The sequence below is a fragment of the Moschus berezovskii genome, chromosome 1, assembly GCF_049115385.1.
Source record: "Moschus berezovskii isolate FMDL1 chromosome 1, NW_MosBer_1.0, whole genome shotgun sequence".
NCBI classification, from domain to species: domain Eukaryota; kingdom Metazoa; phylum Chordata; class Mammalia; order Artiodactyla; family Moschidae; genus Moschus; species Moschus berezovskii.
This window is the reverse complement of record NC_142460.1, coordinates 113,478,116-113,484,115: the sequence shown is the minus strand read 5'-3', so window position 1 is coordinate 113,484,115 and position 6,000 is coordinate 113,478,116. Positions and strand designations below refer to the sequence as shown.

Here is a 6,000-nt window from a genome sequence, read left to right as displayed (position 1 = left end):
ATATGTTTTTTAAAAATTAACACTTTCTTTAAAAGAAAAAATACTACACTGCTAGTAAAAGAGATTGACCTGGAATCCCAAATGATATTTTTCTGATTCTAAAATTGGTAACCATCATGATGCCATACAATTTTGTTTCAAACTGTATTATTTGCTACATTATAGTCTAAAATAGTCGAAAATCTCCTGTGTAAGTGTGTCCTACTCTTTGGTTATTTTGTGCTTACCTGTCTTTGCTAACTGTGAAAACTGACTTGTTCAATTTCTTCAATTTAAACATTTGCTTTAGCAGATAGAAACAAACGCATGAATGTATTTTCTAAAACTTTAGTAAAAAAACTTCTAAAAGTTTCTATTTACAAGCATGCTATGTGCTAAATCACTTTAGTCGTGTCCGACTCTCTGTGACCCCATGGACTGTAGCCCTCCAGGCCCCTCTGTCCATGGGATTTTCCAGGCAAGAATACTGGAATGAGTTGCCATTTCCTCCTCCAGGGGATCGAACCCACATCTCTTAGTTCTCCTGCATTGGCAGACTGATTCTTTATCATGAGCACCACCTGGGTAGCTTGAAGGCTGAGAGATTGGGAAATCAATACGTTTTAACACCCAGGGAATGTTGACATGTTCATGTGCCTATAGTCAGAGAATTTCCAGGGTAAAGTCACACAGGCAGAAGGCAGGGTGCAGCGGAAAAGAGACAGAGACTGCGAACTTGCACAGAGGCTTCGCCTGATCAATCACAGAATCAAGGGCAAGCGTTCCCTCCTCAAGGGCCAGCCAGATGTCCACCACACTAGATCTTTGTGAGTCGAGGGCAGTTTCCTTCACTGTGCACCATGCAGAGAACTGGCTGGTCCCTTTCCACCCTACACACCAAGAGTCTGTGGTCCTTCCTAGTATCTGGCTTTGCTTCATCCCTCCTCAAGGTCATCCCAACTGTCCAGTGGCTACAATGCTGAGTGTCCAATTCCCAATGCTGCTGCCCAGAAGAGAGGGCTTGGAAACATAAGGCTTGCCTGAGAGGCAAACCTCTCAGGACTCCAGGGTCAGGAGTGTGGGAAGTAAGATACAGTCACCATCCAGTGATCTGTGGATACCTTCAGATTATAGGAGAGGCTCCCAAGGTCAAAGTTTGAACTGATGGTCTATCGAGCAGATGAGGAAACCCTCTTGGGTGCAAGGTGGCTCTGGTCAGGCCGTAAGCATGAAGAAGAAGATGGAGCTTCCAGGAGTTCAACCTGCATTTGTTCTTCAAGGGTCCCTTGCTGCATGAAATTTTCTTGTAATTTTCCCTGAATCTTTTCTAGGTCATAGAGAATATCTTTCATTTTTTGCTCAGGTGGGCGTGAAGTCACGAGTTTGGGAGAAGCCAAAGAAAGGTCACCCCATCCGACAAAGTTCCTTTGTCTGATTCAGATTCTGAGAGGTGTCTGTTTAAATAATTATTTTATTCAATCTACAAGTATAGACTAAATGATCATTCCATTATTTAAAATACTTGAGCATTTAATGGCATTTATTTCAACATGCCTTATACCTAACCTGGTTTCAGACAATACCTCTTAAATCTTGTTACTTGCATATTTTAACATTAGAGTTTGTTCATTGTTCTCTAACATACATTCTTATCTCTTTCTTTTACATAAATGTCCCTCCAAGTTTCAGCTGGGCACATGGCCTACCAGTTGGGAACATGGCCTACCAGTTGGGAACACATTCTTTCAGACTCACACGCAGCCATGTTGACCTCTGGCCAAGCCCTGGCCAGTGGGGAAGAAATAACAACACTGATTGTATATTCTGGGTGACAAACTCAACAAAGAAGCTGCTTGCCCTCATTATTCCTTCACCTTCCACTGGCTAGAAATGATGATCACCAGCCTTAACCCTAGCCTCACAATAGAAGCCATGTGTTAAAGTTTACAAAGCCTCCTCATCAGTCTTGGACTGTCTTCATGAGAGAGAAATAAATTTCTTACTTACTTAAATCATCATGTTTTTGTATCTCTTTGTGATAGCACACTAACTTTAGGTTGTTCTGTATCTAAAATAATTAATATTAACCCGTATGTATCACAGAAGAATACATTTGTATTCAGAGAAATTGATGACTTTGTCCATGATCGTAGACATAGAAAATGGCAAAGGGATGTGTGAAGAGTGGGATTTCTGACTCCAAAGCCTGTGGATTCTATGCCTGATTCCCAGGCAGGGAAATTCTGATTCAAGTGCCCCGTTCTCAAACATGATTATAAATGCTGACCTCAGAGTTACTGCTGATTAAAGCCTAGGGTACATAGTAACACTAATTAGGGAATATTTGGGTCTTTCATATTTGTTTTAAAAAGTGGTAGATAATGTGCTAGGAAAGACACCTCTAGGGTCAAGTTTGGGGCTTTAATCTTGCTCACAGGGGATGATGGCATTCTTCCATTCATGCCACCACATCCACCCTGACAAGAAACATAAAATATTTTGTTCCCCTAATGGGAAATTAGTTCTTAGAAGTTACAGTTAAATTTCCTCACTCTCAGGCTATAGTCCATAAAGTATCACAGAATGTTAGGAAAGAGACTGATAGAATCTATTTAATTTTCTCAGTAGCCTAATGAGAAGAGTGTCAGTGAAAGAGTTCAGCAGCCAATGTCCCAAAGAAGACTGACTATAAAATTCTTCCACATGGAGGTAGAAATACAATAAATCTAGACCAAGAAGAGCCATTTGGTTACAAAGCAGTGAATTGGAACCAAGACAGCAATTCTCACTCAATCTAAAAAGGTATTTTGTTCTTGCGGCTGATTCAATTAAAATGAAGCACACAAAAATATTGCATTCTCTTCTTCTTGGCACCAGAGTTGCAGGAAGACTAAAGAGATACTTAACACAGGCAATACTTCAGTCATAAAAACTAATCTGTTTTGTTTGTGGTGTGTTCAGGGGAAAATTCAAACCCACCAAGTACATTATTACAGTGGCTCAAATGCATGGCAGATTCAAAAAGCACTCAAAAAAACAGGAGCTTTCATTAGAGATTTCCCCACTGTGAGAACCACGGTCATCAAATGACAGCAAATATTTGAGGGGAAGCCAAAGAGTGAAAAAGGAAAACTGACCACTTCTCTTTGCCATTATATTTACAAGCAAAGAATGTGAACAAAATAAAAACTAATTTTAAAATTTAGTTTCTTTTTGAAAATTAGATCTGTTTTGTAACATAAATGTGTGTGAATATATATATAAATGTGTGTGTGTGTGTTTGTGTGCATGGTTAGTCACTCAATCACGTCTGACTCTTTGTATCCCCACAGACGTCAGCCCTCCAGGCTCTTATGTCCATGGAATTCTCCAGGCAAGAATACTGGAGTGAGTTGCCATTCCCTTTACCAGGATATAGATGTGTATGTGTATAAATATGTAGTAACGTGTGCATATATGTGTATAGATATACAGGGGTGTGTTTATATCTATATGCATATGTACATACATGTGTATGTAATATTCATGTGTTTGTCCATTTGTATCTGATCTACACACAAACACACACATATACATATACACACACAAATACGTTTCAGGAAATTGAAGGTTAAGTGGAAGTTCTTTTATTTGTTAGTCTTAATGATAAAGTGAAATTATGAGAACAAATTCTTTATAAGTTCCGAGTGTTGGCAGAACTCTAAATATTTCTCTAACATAGGATTTTGAAGTTAAGGAGAACTGCAACTGCTACTGCTAAGTCACTTCAGTCGTGTCCGACTCTGTGTGACCCCATAGACGGCAGCCCACCAGGTTCCCCCGTCCCTGGGATTCTCCAGGCAAGAACACTGGAGTGGGTTGCCATTTCCTTCTCCAATGTGTGAAAGTGAAAAGTGAAAGTGAAGTCACTAGGTCATGTCTGACTCGTAGCAACCCCATGGACTGCAGCCTACCAGGCTCCTCCGTCCATGGAATTTTCTAGGCAAGAGTACTGGAGTGGCTTGCCATTTGAAATAAATACTGTGGTCTCTTAATAGCTTTACTGAGGTATAATCAACATACAACTAACTGCATCTATTTAAAATGTGCAATGTAAAATATGGTGTAGTTGTTGATATTGTTCAATTGCTGAGTCATGGTTGATTTTTGTGACCCCACGGACTATAGCATACCAGGCTCTTCTGTCCATGGGATTTCCCAGGTAGTAATACTGGGGGTGTGTAGTAGAGGTAGTAGATATATTAAACTTATTACTTTTTCCAAAGATTTTTTTTTTTTTAACTTCCATATGAAGTTTAGAGTTAGCTTGCCAATTTAATGAAGATTAAATTGAATATACTCAGAATTTTAACCATATTACATTCAACTTTTAGATAAGTTTATAGAGAACTGATAAATTAGCAGCATTGCATTTTGGGACCAAAAACACACATTCTCCATTTATTGTTGTCTTTTAAATTCAAAAATATTTTGCAGTTTTCAACGTAGACCTCTTATAAATTTTGGTTAAATTTATCCCTCGGTACTTGTTCTTTTATATTAGTATAAATGGTAACTTCAAAACATTTTAATTTCTTGGGAATTTCCCTGGAAATCCAGTGTTAAGGTTCTAATCTTCCACTGCAGGGGCCATAGGTTCAGCCCCTGGGCAGGGAACTATTCCGTTCCATTCGTTCCGTTCCGTCGCTCAGTCGTGTCCGACTCTTTGCGACCCTGTGGACTGTAGCCTACCAGGCTTCTCCATCCATGGGATTCTCCAGGCAAGAATACTGGAGTGGGTTACCGTTTCCTTCTCCAGGGGATCTTCCCGACCCAGGGATCGAGCCCTGGTCTCCCGCATTGGAGGCAGACGCTTTAACCTCTGAGCCACCAGGGAAGCCCATAAATAAACAAAATACAGAAAGTTTAATTTTGTACTATTCTTTGCTACTATTGATTGTGTGTTGATCTTATATCCTATAACATTTGCTAAACTCACTTAAATTCTTCTGCTCTTCCCAGCTTCCATCATATTTGACACATAAGATTGGCAATTTGCTAATAGTTTTGTTTCTTCCTTCTAAATTTCTATGCCTTTCATTACTTTCCTGGCATGTTAAATTGGTTAAAGCTTTCAATGCAATGTTGAATGGCAGTGTGAGAGCAGAAATCCTTGCTATTTTATTTTATTTTTTACTTTACAGGGAAAACACTCATTCTTTCAGTCTTAAGTATGATTTTGGGCATAAGTTTTTCATAAATTACTTTTATCAAGATAGGAAAGTTCTCTTATATTTTTACTTTCCTGAAAACATTTCATTAAATATGTTTTCTATATATTTGAAATTTGCATAAAACTTCTATTTTTTAATATGTTATGCAGTGAATTAGTACATTGATTTTGGAATATTTAGCCATGTGTTCCTAGGATAAATCCAGCTTATTCTCATCATGTATTATCTTTCTATGCATTATTGTGTTCAGTCTGTTAATATTTTGTTAAAATATTTTCTCATCTAGATTCATGATGGATGTTGGTCAGTAGTTTTCTCCTAATATCCTCTTCTGGTTTTGGTATCAAAATAATACTAGACTCATAGAATGATATGAGAAGATTTCCTCTTCTTCAACTTTCTGGGAGAGCTTATTCAGTGTTAGTATTATTACTTATTTTTTCCATAAATATTTGGTAGATTGTACTAACGAAGCCTTCTGGGCCTGGAGTTTTCCTTGTGGAAGGCTTTTAACTACAAATTCTTTTTCATTTTTTAATAGATATAGGGCTTTGGGACTTTATTTCTTCTTAAGTCAGCCTTGTCTTTTTCAGGAAATTTAACCATTTAATCTTAATTGTGGGATTTTGTTACTATTGCTTTTGTTTACTTGCTAAATCATGTCTGACTCTTTTGTGACCCCCATGCACTGTACACCAGAGGTTCCTCTGTCCATGGAATTTCCCAGGCAAGAATACTGGAGTGGGTTGCCATTTCCTTTTCCAGGGAATCTTCTGGACCCAGGGATTGAATCTGCATCTTGTGCATT

The 6,000-nt window shown here is 38.4% G+C and overlaps 1 pseudogene; it reads right to left on the bottom strand.

Moving 5' to 3' along the window:
• Nucleotides 1-628: 628 nt before the first annotated feature.
• LOC148778822 (E3 ubiquitin-protein ligase RNF135 pseudogene) overlaps nt 629-6,000 on the bottom strand; it is a 45,452-nt pseudogene continuing 40,080 nt past the window's right edge.